Source organism: Saccostrea echinata, unplaced genomic scaffold (assembly GCF_033153115.1).
Source record: "Saccostrea echinata isolate AGI-Se365-2 ecotype Australia unplaced genomic scaffold, CSIRO_AGI_Sech_v1 ptg000052l, whole genome shotgun sequence".
NCBI classification, from domain to species: Eukaryota; Metazoa; Mollusca; class Bivalvia; order Ostreida; family Ostreidae; genus Saccostrea; species Saccostrea echinata.
In genome coordinates this window covers 12,197,148-12,216,138 of record NW_026889801.1, presented here as the reverse complement: position 1 = coordinate 12,216,138, position 18,991 = coordinate 12,197,148, and positions in this window count along the sequence as shown.

Sequence of the window (18,991 nt, the reverse complement as noted above, 5' to 3'; positions counted from 1 at the left end):
GTGGTCTTACACTTCATGTCTACTTTGCATCTCCCTGTAGAGTCAGTGCAAATGTATTTTTGAATATCTGACAAAACAGTTATTAAAAAACTGCTTCGCAACGAAGCAATTCGCATGAAACATAGGCATACAGTGACACTTTGAAGAAATCTGACACTTTTTAATGCCTCTTAAGGACAGATGATACAAACTTTTTTTTTCAAACATCATGAAAATAACAACCTAAATTATGTTAGTATCAGTAAAATGAATGAGTTTCACTGCATATATTTTGATTTTTCAATCGATACAAAATTGCATAGACATACCTGTAAGGTTGATTGCAAAATGGTAGAATTTTGAACATCATAGAAAGTGAACATTTTCTTCGTAGTTTACAACCAAAGGAGTTCAAAAATATTTACCAACCCATGCATTCAATTTTTTTTTTTGGTTTCTATCATATGTACTTAAGTACAAACAGCATTAACAAAATTGAAAAAAAGAAGAGAAATTTATTTTTGTTCACATTTTCTTCATAAATTTAAACATAGTTAACATATATTTATTTGTTTTAATATCTATATATAAAAGGTAAAATTATAGATATGTTTAACATATGTTTTTCAATTTATGTTTTATCATTAAATGTCTGTGAGCTTATGAAAGTTTCCTTCAGGAATCTATTTGAGCATTTTAACATATGTTTCAAAATTATACATTTTCAAACTTATTTTTGATAGAATTATATACTTAGATATAGAAGTAAAACGTTTCTTTTCAAATAAGATAGGAATGCATTTTACCTCTTGATTATCATAAATATATTTATCAAACTTTTGAAAATACAGATTTAGTAATTAAATTTATGCTGTAATTAAGCTTAATATGTATATAATTGAGTTAACAAGTGGACAAAGTTTGTTTACATTATAATGTTTTGAAAATGATCGAAAGAATTCATAATTTATTAAATCTAAATGAATGTACAAAACTTGGCTATTCCAAAATTACATGTAAGTGTGAAATGTAACATATAATTCTTCATATCTCGATATTAACACGCTTGAGTAGTGTGAAATTTGTAATAATAATCTTCCTTAAAGTTTGTTTATTTGTTCATGGTCGATTGGAGATTTCGATGTGAGGGTAGATCACATGTTTACTTTTTGCTTATAGCCAAGATTATCTCTTATTTTGTTTAGACCATGGAGGAGTCCAGCAAAATAACACGGAGACGGTGCTGTGCAATTTAAGCTTCATTAAATTGAAGGAACAGAAGAACAGGAAAGCCAACAGCATTTAGATATAGACAATCTAGATGTCATCTTTGTATACCCGAAAGGCTTAAAAGTCTAAGCAGCTTACTTCATAATGAGAGTTGTCTTTTAGTTTTTCATCCCATCTTAAACTTTTGAACCTCATTCTAAAGAATTAAACCGTTGTCGTTTTTATGTTAACGTCAACATGATGCAGTTAGGCAAAACGACTATCTTATTTATGAAAGTGAACGATGCAGAAATGATGTTTAAATTATTATCTCTGAAATATAATGATATCAAAAATAAGGTTCAAAATCCGCGACGTGTCAATTTGCTACGGTTAATGTCGATTTCCCCCCAACGTACCGGATCAACGTTACAATTGTTACCTTTCAAGGACAAAGTATCAATCTCGATCAAAAATCTACCATAGAAAGGCATGGGATCGACTTTCAAAAAGATAAAAGAACAACAAAGTAACTCCTGGAATTAGCATAAATTGAAAAATGTTAAAAAGGAACAAAACCCGTGTCAAATTTCGGGATCGACGTTCTTCGTTATCAAGAGCGATAATCGAACTTTATTTGTGACGTAACAACGAACAATGGCGTTGTCAAAAAGACCGATGACGTCTGATAGCATCGAAAATATCATTGTCACGAAAGATCGGGTATAGTTTCTCTACCAAACTCTTCTTTGTATACAGGATGACAGAGTCTTCAATCATCGTTCATTAGGTTCACCTGACAACATGGCAAAATCTAGAGCATCAACTTTATGAGGTTTAATTTTAGCACTGTTCAAATACGGAATATCAAGTATGATTTATTCTGAGATTATATTTTTTGTTATTATTTGAGGAATTTCCAAATTGTACTTGATGCACACTATCAAGTCTGAATTTGAAATAAATTACCGTCCCTTAATTATCTTTTTTAAATGTTGAAAGTACAATCACCGTTAATGTCAATTTTTGTTCAATAAATAATATTTAACAGGCATGGGTATTTCATTATAAAGTCACATGTATTTCATATTTGGTTTAAGGTTAGCCGAAACGTTCCGCAATAATGTATGATTGTCCCAAAGAATTGTGATAGAAGTATTGCTGTTTCAACAAGTTTCCTCATAAAAAAAAATTGAGGTACTTTAATTACCAGGTATTTGTAGGGAAGATAACTGAGAAAAGTATTTCCTTTATTATCCTATTTGATATCACTTGAATTGATGACATCACAATTTGTTGGCGTTTATACTTTTTAAGACATTTTGAAAACAGTTTAAATAATCACAAGATAATAATGATTATATATATATATTTGGTATGTTACAAGGTAATACAAAATAAGATTTATGGATACCTGATATGGCGGTGCTTTGTTTGACACAAATAAAAACGCAAGGTTGGAATTTGAATGGTCATTTATTAATAAATAAATGACGAAGCAACCAAAATATGTCAACACATAGTAGAATTGGCAATACTTTTTCGAGGAACCTATCGTCAGACCCTAAAATGTTTTAAAATCGTATATAATTTTCAGGCTTATCACAATTCACTAATCATAAGGAACTTTCTTGCAATTCTACTTATCAGATTTTTAATTTTTTTTTTAATTTTAAAGAAATAAAGATATACTTTGTAAAGATGTAATGTTGATAACAAGATTGTTCTAAATCAACTACATGTTAGATCCGGAGATACTTTATAACTGAATATGGGTTAATTAAGGTACCTTTGTAAATGCGTTGTCACTTGTTCATATCTAACTTACTGGTATATTTGTGTGTACTCGTCAGATTTGTGTTTTTTGTATATAATGTATATTGTTTAGTGTGTTTTCATTTTCTTTCAGTTTTGTCTCATTCCAATCAAACCGGTTTCATTTTTACTTTTATATACAGCATATCCGATGTACGAATCCATGCCATCCATTTTATCCAAATCTAATATTATGATTTTTGACACAAATTATTAAGGTGAATTTAAGTATTCTTAGGATGTCATGGATAAATTGTCAGCTAAAATGCTTTATGTGTATAAATTTATAGTCTCATCGTATTATTATATATATATTATTAATATTAGGTTGTATAGAGACCAATCCTGGCCCTAGTTTTAGTAGCCTTCCTAGTAAACCTTTAAGTATAGCACAGATTAATGAAACAATACCACCTGGTAAATGGTGGAGAATCGTGAAATCATTATCCAAACTAAATAATAAACACAAGCCAACACCTCCTCTTAAGGTGGATGGTCAAACATTATTTCATCCTATTGACAAGGCTAATGCCTTAAACAAATTTCTTTACAGATATTTCCTGCATCCATAATCAACCTGATTTACATGTACCACCCCAGGGTCCAGGTCCACCTTTACATCAAATGGAAATATTTACAATAACAGAAAACGAAGTATTAGATCAGTTACAAATCATTAATATATGTAAGCCATCAGGTCCTGATGGTGTTTCACCTAAAATTTTAAAACATATTTCACAAACAATCCATAAGCCTCTGACGAAATTATTTAATATATCACTTAGCAATGTAACACTTCCTAACATTTGAAAAATTGCCAAGGTCACACCTGTTTATAAAAATAAAGGAAATGCAGATGATGTCAATAACTACAGACCTATATCAGAGGTTTCATTGATGATATGAATTATGAAATTTTATTATTCAAATACATATTCATTGTATTTCATACAATTTATCTTAATTTGCTGTATTTCTCACTAGATATTTTTTACCTCATTTTTTCTCATAAAACCGGTAATTATTTACAACTTTCTACCCCCACTTTTTTTCTGCTTAATTTCCAATCAATTTTGTTATATGAACCTGTAACTATTTCATGTAGTATTATGTATAATTTAAATGAACCTTGTACCTGTGGAGAGGGCTTATATAGGCTATGCCTGCTGCCCAATCCATTTATGTTCTACATAATAAATTATGTTCAAATAACTGAGTAGGTTATAAAAGAAGTTTACTGTAAATGAATTACTGTATTTATCTTTTACTTTACTATTAAGTTAAAACCTATTTTGCAAAATATCTATGTATAACAAATGATGTACCGCCACTTTACCTGCAAGATTTAAATTAAAGGATGACGGCACTTAAGGACATGCGGAATTTGCGACAAAATAAACTTTCAAAACAAGCATTTTTCTTTTCATTGCAAGAATGGTCAACATCCAGTCTACAACTTTATGTAATTACGTTTAATAAAAGTGTGTATTTACGAAGTTCGAATCTGTTTTCAAAGGTAGGGTTCATCATAATTTCTTTCTCCGTTCGATAATGAGGACGCCCACTTTTTTGCTGACTTTATACATAGTCAGCGCATGTTTGTCTATTGTTCTACGTTTAACAGTAGTTGTATATTTGCATAAATAATAATGTGTCAAAAGGAGATTAATAGACAAACATGCGCGCATTGTTAAAAAGAGAAAAGAATGCTTCTTCTTACATTCGCTCTCTGTGTTGTAACCAAGGATTGTGACATGTTGAATATTTTGATTCACCACGTGATTTCTTACCTCAGGTAACTTTGTGAATACTAAATTCCGTCACGTGACTTGTAAGGTAGCATGTTTTGTACTAGTTAGGACACTGTGTTCGAACACGTTAAGTCATCTGGCATTGATATAAAATCTGCTTTAATTACATTGACGTGCTCATATTGTTGATTTCGTTTTGAAACCTTTGTCAGAAGTGTATTTGTGCCATACAAAATGTAGAGGGAGATTGGAAAGAGTGATCACGTTCGCTTTTCCAAACATGTCATTATTATTTATCAAGTCTAAGTTAAGACCCTTTCTTACATTGTTAGCTCCACCTCTCATACATATGTAATGTTCAATCAAGGGCAGGTAAGTGTAAATTCACTATATTTGGAAAGCAGTGAGGACAAAAAACATTGAATCATTTTATTGTATCACAGTCTAAAATCATTTTAAGATTTAAATGTGGTTCCAAATTGACAGAATTCTTTCATAAACTTACAAAAGTGAAATAAAGTTTAGATATAAAAGTAACAGAAGCAACCGAAAAAGACCCAAAAACAGGCGTTAAGTGCAGTCATCCTTTAAGTCATTCGATTTTTGAATGATTTAATAAAGTTGAGGAGAGGAGGAATAAGAAGAACAATAATTTAAAACAAGCATATTGGAATCAAATTTTCGTCATGCCAGTACATATACAAACATGCATGTACTCAAATGACTTAGTGGCTTATCTTATTCACTACAAAGTAAAATGTCATTTTGATAAAAAAGATGCATATAAAAGATTTAACATAACTAAAGCATTAAAAACACGATCTGCTTTATAGGCATTTGATAATTCAAAGTTTGACATCTTGAAGTGTTAGAGACATTTTACTAGATATTAATGTATTTCACATTATGATAAGCATAAACGTAATGATCCAGCAAAGAAGTATTTTGTGACTTTAATTTTACTTACTTATTTGAGAAATATGAGAATATTTGCATCATAAGAAAAATCAGGATTCCCGATCGCTCAATGAACAATTTTAATCATTCCTTGAGCTTTCACTCATTAAACATGTTTCTTAAAAGCAAAATGTAATGGTTGTAAATATGTCTTTTACTTGGTGTTATCTATATCCTTTACTGTGTTTGTAAATTACGCATATTTATTTTTACGACACTTTGATATTGTGACAGTAAAAACAAAATGTTTTCTTTTCAAAGTTTATAATATGATAAATTTTATTTTCGTTAAAAAAGTACATAAACAGATTTTAAAACAAATTAACGTTAACGTATTGAAAACTTAGTTTGAAAAATAAGATGAATCAAATTGGAGAAACAAAAGATTATAGGAAAATATGAATTTATTATATGGCATAAATTAATGAAAAAACAATTCTCAGGGTAATGTATTGCATGTGTTTTTATATTTATTATTGAAGCTACATATACCTGAAAAACTGCGAAGATTAGTAATTCTGGGTGTCTTGGCTGTATCTTGTCATTCGTCATCCGTTTTGATTGTAAACACGCATGTCATTGTCATATTTATAATCATTAAATTACCTATCACATACATGAATATGGATATTACTTTTTTCTGTAATTATGAAAGGTTGCTTTAAGTTGTTATTATGCTAAAAATGTCTAAAACATCGTTAATGCATAAAATATAAAATCAATCCGGATAAACTATCTGATTTTACGACTGAAAACATCTTAAAGCATTTTATATTTCTTGGACTAAAGAATAGGACTATATAATTATTAAATTAACCAATACATGGGATGGACTTCGCTCCCTGAAATTGCCAAGCAATAATATCCGATCGATGACCATGCTTTGACACTTCCCATAGACTTTTCTGTCTGATCAGAAAATTATCTATGTAATTAAATAAATAGCTTTTCATTAGAATCGAAGAATCAGTGACGTGGAAGCAATGTGCATTAAAGACTTTAAATAGTAGCGGTTTAGCCCTACACTAACTTAACACATGGTAAATACTGACCGACGCCATTTACTACCAAAAATCGGCGATATTTTCACGCGCAAGCTAATCATCGTAAAACTGTCTGCCGCCTGTTTGTTAGGAGAGGAAGTGAGACGGAAACTTTTTTCATTTAGTTGTTCTTTGGACAGCCAAGTCAAAATCTCCTACTGCTTTGATGTGAACGCACTGACTTGTTAGGTAGCTCCAAAATGTCGACTGTCTTCCAAGATTACAGACTAATTCGGCGGGCTATTTCTTGCTGGAAGGCTATCTTCATTAGCTTGTCTTAATGATTTGCAAAACTTGACTTTTCATTTTCTGACCAAAGTTAGTCTGTTTTTATATCCATTAACATGTGTAGATATGAAACAACCGAATAACCATCTCCAAGATATAGTTTTACAAAATATAGATAATAATTACAATAAATCATTTTTTGTATACAAGACCTGTAAAAAAGCATTTGAAAACAATAGATCTTATTTGAGATTTAGATGACGGCATCCTTGGTCAATGTCCTAACCAATATTATACTGTATATTTATTCTAAATATCACTTAAGGTATGTCACTCGTGAAATTTGTTATATCAAGGATTTTTTGAGAAGTATATTTTGGATAAGTACTCATAAAGTATGACTCAAAATCGCAGAGAAAATGGGGGGTCAGTGTGCATCTAACTGAGCTACGGTACAATTAAGTTGACCTTTTTGCACTTAAATTGTAACTCTTTGGTTAATCACTTTAACCGTTATCATATTTTATAAGATGTAACTATGGCAATAAACATAATCTTATTTTACGTAAAATAGTTTGGATAATATTTATCATTGAACAAATCATGCAAATTAATGCGCGTAAATTATTGTGTGACCTTTTTGCACTAAAAAAGTCTCATATTTGAGGTATTAAAAATCTAAATAGGCAATAGAATATTTTCTTGTATCAAACTTTTTACGACGTAAGTGCTGATGGGTCAAAAGTATCGAGTAGTTTAAAATAATGAAAGAAAAAGTTGGAGTCAGTGATGTAAATTTTGAAATATTGGTCAAAATATGCGATTTTCAGGCAAAAAACTGTGTAATTTTATCTCGACTTCCTTAATATATCTTCATTTCTTGGCAATGTTTGTTGAGCGAAGGTGTAAATTTTGTTATAAAAATATAAATTGAGACCTATATTTAATATTCGAGGCATATCATAACGGAAAATATTCTCTGAGTAAAAGTATGTGAGGCTAAAGTTCCAAGATGTTAAATTTAATAAATGTGTAGATTTGAAGAATTTTCTGCTAAATATCCTTCCGCCACGAGAAATAGTTCCTTATAATTCTTGCTTCTTTGTGAATTTTTGCGCAGTTTTTTAATTGAATGTTGAACATTTTACATTGTTAAATTTAAATATGTTATAAAGATTGAATTGTAATAAATAGTTTTTAAGTAAGAGGTTCTGACTGAAATTTTCTAAAAGGCTGACGAGTGACATACCTTAACATGATATGTACTTTGTCTTTCTACAAACTACTATGAAATCATTAATTTTCGGGGGGAGAGGTTAATTTTCGTTGTTTTCGTGGAATGAGGACACGAACGAATTCATGTTCTCCACGAAATGTACAATTTTGTGTATACAACAACTCAACACTTCTGCAACCACGAAATAACGTCCCCACGAACCAATATTTTTCCTCACACCTCGAAAATATGAACCCAAGAAAAGAATCATAGATTTCTATGCAGCTATAAACTGTTTACGGTAGTATTTTTACTGCGATTATATTTATCACCTTACAACTGTATATGTTCATATTCATGATCATCAAAAACCTATTCTTTTGTAAATGTAGCCCGCTTTGCGTAGTGGTTAGAGCATTTGCTCTAGGGTCGCAAAGTAAGGAGTTGATCTTTACGTGTTGGGTTCGAATCCCACTGCGGGAAATGGAGATCGGTCCTTCGGATGAGACTGTATAAACGGAGGTTCCGTGTTGCAGAAGGTGCTGGCACTCAATGATCCTGAGTGCCGAGTACAGGTCTAAAATTTGCAGCCTTCCACCGGCAAGTGATGGCGTCTCAATATGACTGAAAAGTCTCGAAAGGGACATTAAACAAACAAACTCTTTTGTGAATAATTCACAAGAACACTTCAAGTGTGATTTGATGATTTTTTTTCAAATATTTTAGGATTTGAATATTGGATATATTTAAAAAAAAATATGTTCATATATGAAGGAAAGGAAGCACTGCTTGGCACATACTTGTTAGTAGATAACTGACGTGAAAGTACGTTACTTGTACTGACGTATTACACATGTATCTGTATACGATATCTAATTATTAACAACAATTTTACTTGAGAAGTCAAAGTTATGATTGAATTGTTTGATGGAAGAGATCCTTCATGTTGATACCACTTTCTCAAGTATATTTATTGTAGATATCATAATGAAATGTATGTCAATTTTTACATAAAAAGTTTCTACAAAATTATTATCTTAATCATAAGGATTATAGGGATAAGAAACGCTGATTCATGATAAAATATTTTTTTTCCTAATTTGAGATGATTACTAAATGATGGCAAACGCGAACATCAACAGTTAATGTTTTTATGCTGATGAACATATTATAAACAACTGAGTCATTTAGTTCTAAGTAATTCTTCTCCTAAAGATATTTTCTTAATGTCTACGAATTGATTTTTAAGATCAGTCTACTAAAAATTAGAAAGTAAAAGTGAGATATTTTCTTTTCCGATAAAATGTTGAAATAATGCTGACTCGCTGTAAAGCCACAAATAATTTTTATATCAATTAATTTATGATTTACATGTATATAACAATTTTCAGGCTTCTGTGAGATACCGAGTTACATGTATTGGAATGTGTGTTCGATATATGATACTCATAATTATATATAAATATTTTCCATTCACTGTAGTTAATTATTTTTTAGCACACATAATGAGTCTTTATTCTGAAATGATCATTACTGCCTTATGATGATTTCTTCCCAGCAAAATGGGAATATTGTGAATTATGTAGCACTAATGGTTTTCAGTAAATACGACGGAAGACTGTTATGAGAAAAACAAATTATTTTCTAAATTGTCGTTTTATGAAAAGAATACTCATTTGCTTATATTCAAGACTGCCAAAAGAGTCAATTTTACCCAATACTAATTTTGAATTAAATTTTTAGATATTCTGAGGATTTTGTGAACTCTGATTCTATGTGGTTTAGAAGTGTAACTTTAATTTAGAGTATAACACAGTTCAAATACACTGTAATACTAATCCCAAACTAGAAAAATAACGTAACGAGCGTATTTGAACTAAATAAAACGGTGGTTTTATGAATTTGGGGATAATTTAGGATAATGGTTTAAACAATTGTTTATGTTTTACAACTGCCGCCAACTTTAAATAATTCGTTTTCAATAGAATATAGGTATTTGCTTGTAGAGCCCATGATGTATCAAAATACAAACAATACATCTCAGCATGGAATTAATGAAATAAAAGTGATACGTAAAGAGCTGAAATAAAAGAATATAAAGATAATGTGCTATGTTAACGATGGGTTACAAAGTCTGTAAAAAATGCATAGAATCTAATACCTAATCATGTTTTTAGATGGTATGTGAAAAGATGTTATATTCATTGAAAAAGACCAATGATGTCATTCATAAATACATACTCAAATACAACAAACATTCTGAGAGATCACGGACACCTTTAAGTTCATTTGATATTTACATGTATTGTTTTATGAAACAAGAAAAAGACAGTAAACTGCGTCAATCATTGGTTCACAAATCTGCCAGTTCTGATTTTGAAATCTATTTTTATTCTTTAACAGAAGGAAAGATAACAAGCAGAGTGTAGGAATAAATAATATTTAAAATGCCGTTATCAATAGTGATGAATTCTGTTCCAAGAACGACAAGTCTTACAAATAGTCTGTGAGTTGTTCCGTGTAACGCGTATAACCCGTGTGTCCAAGAATAACAGATCGCTATACTGCCTTGTATTTTATGTGATTTTATTTTCAATGGCCCTTACTTGCAGTTGTATATATGCATTTCATAACTGCCTCCGGGTCTAACCCCCCCCCCCCATATAAATCTGTCGCAAATATCTAATGGATACTGTTGGTTTTGACACAATTCATATAAAGAAGAAATATTCTGATTGCTGGTACCTTATCCACAAGTACTTCGTGTGCATGTTAACTTATCTGATTAGTCTGTACAATGGTTTTAATTTTTATATGCTAATAAAATGATGTTTTCTTAACCGATAAAATGTTGCAATACTGTCGGTGTAAAGCCAGAAATGATTTTTATATCAATTAATTTAAGATTTACATAACAAACTTTAGGCTTCATTGAGATTCTGAGTTATTGGAATGTGTGTTCCATATAGACACTCATATTTTTATATAAATATCTTCCATTCATTTTATTTAATATAGTTAATTGATATTTAGCTAAGAAAATGAATCATTATTCTGAAATGATTGTAATTGCATTATAATGATTTCCCTGCAAAATGTGAATATTTTCGAATAATCAAGCACTACTAAATGGTTTTCAGTAAATACTACGGAAGATTTAAATAGATTTGTTTTCTCGATGGTCGTTATATGAAAAGAATACTCCTCTGCATATAATCATGACTGGCAAGAGAGTTGATTTGACCCAAATCTATTTTGCTAATTGATGTTTTTTTTTATATTCTAACGATTTTGGGAACTTTGATACTTTATATAATTTTGAAATCTTACTTTAATTCATAGTATACAGTTCATATAACACTGATCTAATTCTAGAAAAAATAACGAGCGTATTTGAAATAAATAGAACGGTTTTTTTCAATTTTGGGAAAATTAAGGACAATGTTCTTGTATCTACCGTCGAATTTTCTTTATCTTTAAATAATTTTCTTTAGATATTATGTATTAATTTTGTTTGTAGAGCTCATGATGTACAGTGTACCATAATGCGAACAATATACCTTAGCATGGAAAAAATGAAATCAGGTGATGCGCAAAGAATTGAAACAAAAGAATGAAACGATCATATTTACGCGAACGATGAGTTAAGAGAATCTGTAAAAGATATTGTATAGAACCTGTTCATCCTTTTAGATGGTTGGGATATGTAAAAAAAAAATATAATATTTATTGAAAAGACCGATAGTGCCATTCATAAATACATACTCAAATACAGCATGAATTCTGAGAGATCAGGGACACTCATAAGTTCATTTGAAATGTAAATTTGTTTAATGAAAGAAAACAGAGACAGTAAAGTACATCATGCTTTCGTCCATAAATTTGCCAGTTCTGATTCTGAAATATCTGGTTAATGCTAATGATATGAAGTAGACTAATTCTTTAACAGAAAGAAAGACAACAAGCAGAAATTGTGTACAAATAACATTTAAAAACAAGACTCGAATAATGCTAATATCAAAAGTGATGAACTCTGTTCCAAGAACGACAAATCTTATTATGCCTTCCATATGCTAAGAATGAAAATTTTAATAATGTTGTTTCACGCAGCTCCGTTATTTTTTCAGCCAGAATACGTAACTAATAATGAATACAGTTGTAAAAATGCCATTTATAAATGACACGAAGGTAACACGTGAAAATTGGGAGATCCTATGTTTCTCGGCAATTTGTATATATATCTGGGTTTGGATTTTCCAAAACTTAAAAGTACAGCATGATAGTAATCAAATATACAATTTTATCAAACACTTATGCTGAAAAATAAGGTGGTAACAAACAATAAGCCAACAAACAATATGACAATCTTTGAATATGAAAATTTACTACCAATGGGACGGTTGAACTGGATGATGGTGGGTATGTCTTTCTTTACAAATCAAAGCGGACACAAACACTTGCAGATTAAGCGCCTAAAATTGATAGTGATCACGTGATCGCCCTGTAACTTTTGGCTGAACATCGGAAGATCCCTAAAAACTCGAGACAATGCAATATAATAAATAACATACTAGTATTTAACGAAGCCTAATTGAACACATTACATAAAAGATATTGCTTAGAGATTTGTTTTCGGCGTAAAATTGCATATATACAACTGAAAGGTAAGTACGTGGTTTAATACAGATATTATTGAAAATAAAATCGCTCAAAGTACAAGGAAATATAGCGATCTGCAATTCTGCTTATATATCTCTTCTTTATCTGACAAATGTCCACAAAGAAGACTATTTGCGTTCCCAGATTCATTGCATCTTTCAAAGATATTTCTTTTTGAAAAATATATCTTCTCCATCTTTTAGAGATACTGAGCTTTAAGAATAAATGTAATTGTTTTTGTCTCTTTAATAAATGAAAAGAAAAAAAATCCAATAAAATTACACTAACGATTAAAACTCCCCATAATCAAACGTAGTTTCAAGATCGACAAGAGATACGGACATTTTTTTTTTATATATAAGTATCTCAAGCATCAGATATATAAAGACCCATGGAAGGGGCAGGTTATTTTTTTCTGAAAGGGGGAGGATGCGTGATTGATGATTGATGATCATGAGAAATGTCTAAATGTTCAAAGAAGATTGTCTCAGTATACACGGGAAGATGGCGATTTTTAAATTAAAGAAGCTTTGATCGGGAAATAACCCCCCCCCCCCCCCGATTTGGTGTACCATGCTAAATGAAATCAAATATCATTTGTTATGCCACGGGATCGAAAGATCCCGGGGGTATATTGTTTTTGTTCTGTCTGTTTATCTGTTTGTCTGTCTGTCTGTTGTCAACTTTAACCTTTCCCATAACATTTGATTGGTTGGAGCCATGACTTTCGTATTTCACATGTGTATTTCTTGTGACAAGACCTTTCTTTGGGTGTCATCATATTTGACCTTTTGACCTTGACCTTTATTTAATTTATATTTTTTGAATGGTCGTTCATTGTTGAACCCAAAGTCGGCAGCAGTATTTCAGCCATTTTTTAATTTATTGATAATACGTCGTCAATATAACAAAATGTCGAGTTGAAGGCCACACCAAGTGATTCCTTCTTTTCACGTTTTTAAATAAATTAGAACTAAATAAGAATGAAAGAAAAAAACGTGCAATGCATTTTTGGTGCTTTAATTACTACAGGTTTTATCCTTAAATATACTTATTGATCAGTTTTCATCAGAAAATGCATTGTTTATGGTGTTAATCGCTTTCGTGAATTTGATATAAGATCATGCTCTACGTACAGTTTCTAAAACGAGGTAAATTATTGACAAACAAGTTGATGAAACTAGAATATCAGCTGTCTAGTTTAAAGTCATCATTTCGTAAGTTCTATGGTCGATACAATGACTTTGTCAGCAAATACAATTTAACATTGAGTCAAATGCTTACTGACGTTTTTCATACTAATTGTTAGGCCATTATTTACACACTGAATTGTAGACGGATTTTTCCGTTATTTCCCGATCATGACAAGGAGTTCACAGCGGGTGTGACCGGTCGGCAGGGGATGCTCACTCCTCCATGGCACCTGATCCCACCTCTGATGTTTAGAGGTCGTTGTTTGCTCTGCTCCTATTTTGTATTGTTTAATGGACTTTTGAGCTTGAATACTGTTCGTTATCTCCATATATTTCATTGATAACGCATGCACGTAGGTCTTCAAGAAAAGCGATAAGTTTGAATTCCTTCCAATAAAAAAAATCACAAATTTTCAAATTACAATTTCTTTTCGCATTGCAACTACATAGTGTCCCATATCTTTTTGAAATTATCTTGAATTTTGGAATTTAGATTAAGCATTTCATCATCATGCACAACATTTATTCTAGTGTGAACAATAAAATCCAGTAATTTAAAAGTGTTCCAGAGTTATAGCCAGGATTATATTTCGCTATCTACTTAACATTTGGTCTTTAGTTAAAAAAAAAAAAACACTCAAATTTGTTTCCAATAGTCAATATTCTAAGTCACTTTTTCAATATGACAGTGATTTTTACATTTGAGACATGAATCCTGACTGAAAACAGTTATAGAAAAAGTAAGGATATTTTTATTTACACTTTTATCTGTTTTTTTTTATATGTGTAAAGGTTTTCAAAAATTTCAGTCAAGATGATTGATAAAAACTACACAGTACTTGCAGTCAAATGTAAATAAAGATTCTAATGCACGTGAGGTGCAAATAATCCATGTAATGTTTCATTCTTGGCATCAGGCGTTCCCTCCCACAAACCTGATATAAATAGAAGACAGTCCTAGTTTGAATAACATTTGCCTCTAATTTACCCTTAAATTATTCAACATGAAGCAGAACTTTCTTTGTTTTCAGTTGATTTCTTTTGTGTTTATTCAAGTAAATGGACTGTCAATATTACCAGACAGAACCGATGACGAAAAGGACAAAACAACAGGTTCTACAAAACGCGTGGATATTCTTCAACAACTGTTAAACCAAGAAATTATCATTAGAATGTCTTTAGAGAAAAGTGTTCGAGACCTCATTGAAGAAGTTGTTGATATGACGAAGAATTTGAAAACTTTAGAATCCATTACGGAAAACCTACAGAAGGACATGAAAAGAATTAAAATAGAAAATCAAAGGCTAAAACGGGAATCTTTAAGCCAGTTGACAAAAAATATCACCCATATTGAAGAGAGCATTACTGAACTACTTGCAACAAAGGATGACCAAATTTATGAAAGAGTGAATCGTTCCCTGGAAATACTGAACAATGAACTGCTTTTACGACAGGAACAACTTTCAAAAAATGTTTCCAACTTAGAAAAGATTTATAGTATTAAGCAAGGTAAATATTCACATACTTTTGGCAATATTATTAAATATTGCACATCATTTGACAAAATGTTGTATTTATTTGTAATTAATTTATTTTATTTTTAACAATCCACGAGATCCGATGTGTATTTCATTTAAAGCAATTACCGGTTAATAAAATACGAAACTAGCGAACCGCCAATAAGTGTGGGAATCTTTCTGTTTTGAAATAATTTTTTACAGTTTAAGTTAAATAAAGCAATTGTATTGAAATGTACATTGTTCGTAGTTAATTTACAAAAAAGGAGGAGTAAACGGAGTCATCTTTTAGATGTCTTTTTTTTCAAAATAGAAATCAATGTGAATTTACGATGGATCTAAATTTTTTTACCTTAAAGCCTAAATATCCAATTCAGTGATTTTTCCTGTAGAAATATAAAAAAGAAAACATGACACAAGGTACTTTGAGAGTAAATAATCAAATCTTTGTGGATAAATGCAACTTTTCAGAAGTTATATTGGAAAGAAAAATCGTGTTCGTTTAAAAAAATAAAAAAAAAATAAAAAAAAAAAAAATCAAATCAAATTATTTATGAAAGATCCAAGAAAATAGGTAAATATTTATAAAAAAAAAAAAAAAGTTGTTTTCTCCGTTTGTTATATTAGTTATTTATTTTACGAAGGAAGGATTCTATAGATATAAAAACCGTAAATATTAAATTATGTTCAATTGATCAACTGAATCAAAATTAATTATTTCATTTAGACAGTAACGTAAAATTACACATTAATAATACCACATACGTTTGATAACATTGGGTCAATTTCTGATTGGTGATAATATTATGTCTGCTCTTAATCTGTAGTACGAAGTAATATATATATATATATAAGATATTTGTCTTCGAAAATTAAACGCATGTAAAAACAAATCTAGCACAGTGTATTGTTCATTGTCTTTGACGATCTGATTTGTTAAAATTGCTCGATCCATGATACATGTATGTATCAGATGCATGGTGAAATCTTCTTCAGGGTATAGCAGAGTACTACAATGCTATTGAACAAGAAATTGTGTTTACATCATATAAGCCAGTATTGAGCACACGGTTAAATGAAGCAGGAAAAAATCTTGAATTACTCGGGTTCTTCCCAAAAACATGAAACTGAATATTTGGTGTCCACGGTTTCAGTGAAGTAAACAGCTGGACATATTTCTCGATGCATCAGACATAAAGTCTGCATTTAATATTTATAAAAATATAGCGCCAATTAAGGTAGAAGACACGTTATCAATTGGGAAAAAAGCAATGGCTATTTTGAAAGGTCAAACTTGTTGTTATTTGTTATGTATTGCGGTAATTCTAAGCACCTTTAAAAATAAACGCAGGCGCGGTAGTAGAGCTTTTGCTCTAGAGTCGCAGAGTAATAAGGAGTTGATCCTTACGTCGCCGGTTCGAATCCCACTGCGGGACGTGCAGATCGGTCAGTCGGATGAGACCGTATAAACCGAGATCCCGTGTCGCATGCATTTCGTGCTGGCATGGAAAAGGGAAAGACCCTCCCTGTTAAAAAGGCCGTAAAAGCCGAGTACGGGTCTACATTTGCAGTCCTCCACCGGCAAGTGGTCAATTTGAGTGAAAAATTCACGCAAGGAACGTTAAACACACAAAACAAATAAATAAACGTTATCATTTTAAGATTTAATTAATTGTCAATTAAGAGAAAAAATGACGAAACGGAGACACTTTACCTCTAGAGCTGCTCTCAAAGTTAAATTTCGTATGTTCTCTCCTCCTTAATTTTTTTATTATCTAAGATTGTTTGAAGAGATATTTTGAGCACAATGAAATAAGACAATACTATTTTTCTTTTCAACAATTTAGGCCGGCCACACCAATAAAACTGTTTGTTCTTAGGACAACTACCCCCTCCCCTCCCCCCTAAAATTGGGGCAAGCGAGCGATTTGACAATTGTAATACTATTATTTTCAGGCGATGAAGTAAAATAACGGAGTGAGCGGTTATATATTGTTTTGTTTTCTTCTTGCATTTTAAAGAGTAAATCACCATGAGTTCTTTTTTAAATTCCTGGAACAAATAAAACATTCTATATTTTATATTTTTGAAGACACATAAAAGTGCATAGCAATATTGTTGATATAGCTTACCCTATAGTGACTTCTTGATTTTACTCCACATGTAATTTAAAAAATAATTTACGAAGAATCATTCTTGTACTTTTTGCAATGCATTATGGAACATTTGATAAAAGTTCTTCAAACGTATAAATGTAAATAAATCTTCAATAAATAACACACACATAATTCCAAAAATTATCCATCCATAGGTATCTGCATGCTTAATTGGCCAAGACTAAATACTTGTACAAAAAAACAGATCAATTCTACCAACAATACTATCACTGTTCTTTCTTGTACTTGGACATTTTAACAGAGGTAGACTTAAGATATAGCAACAACTTGTAATTCTCCGAATGAAAAAATATACAGGGCCAGAATAGAATGGTCAATAAGTATTTGTCATAACTAATTATCATTCACAATTGATGCCAGTTTTTGTAAGTTAAACATGTATAGTAATTTACAAATATATACACTGTAGTAAACACAGAACTAAGAATATCAGTTATTGTAAAATGAGACTTTGCTACATTTGCAATATAGAAACAACTTATTTTCAATAATTTATTGATATAGTTTGGAAAGCAGTGCCTTTAATTTTATGAGAAGCTAGTTCAATGAATCAAGATAGACAGATGCTTTTCTTGTGGCGGATCCTTAGTTACAGTTGACCATGACTGTTTGGAATTAGTTGTCAAGGATGATGTTGCATATAAATTTGTCTTGATGTAAACCGATTATTCTTTAGCTTAAGGGAGGTATTATCTACCTCCAGTGTGTATACACTCTGGGTCAGCTGACGACCTACTTGATGAATCCGATCCATACATACATGTATCTGCACTATATAATCTGTTCTTACTATAAGAGTCCTGTGTGTTTTTACTGTAGAAATTCAGGAAGCAACACCAAAATCTCGGGAGAATAGTTTTAAAAGATGGGGACCTCAAATGCCACATAACTCGTTCAAGAAGCACTTCAGAAGTTTTCCCCAGTTCTCCTTTCCTAGAAATGATATAGATGCATCTAAATGTACGTGTAGACATAGAAAGATTTAGAATAAGAACATATTTTTATCTATTATGAATTCCTTACACCTACATCCAAGCGTCTCCGTAATTCCTTTACGTCCATGGCACAATGTTGAAATATTTAGCCTTAACGAAAATTGCAGATCCGCTCCCTTTAACTCTCAATGGATAAGTTTATTTATTTATAAATTTTCTTAACTCTAAGGAGCACTTTTTAAACTTTTTTCTGTTATTTTTATAACGGGAACAGATACTTCAAATAAGCTGTCCTACTCTTGTAAATTCTCT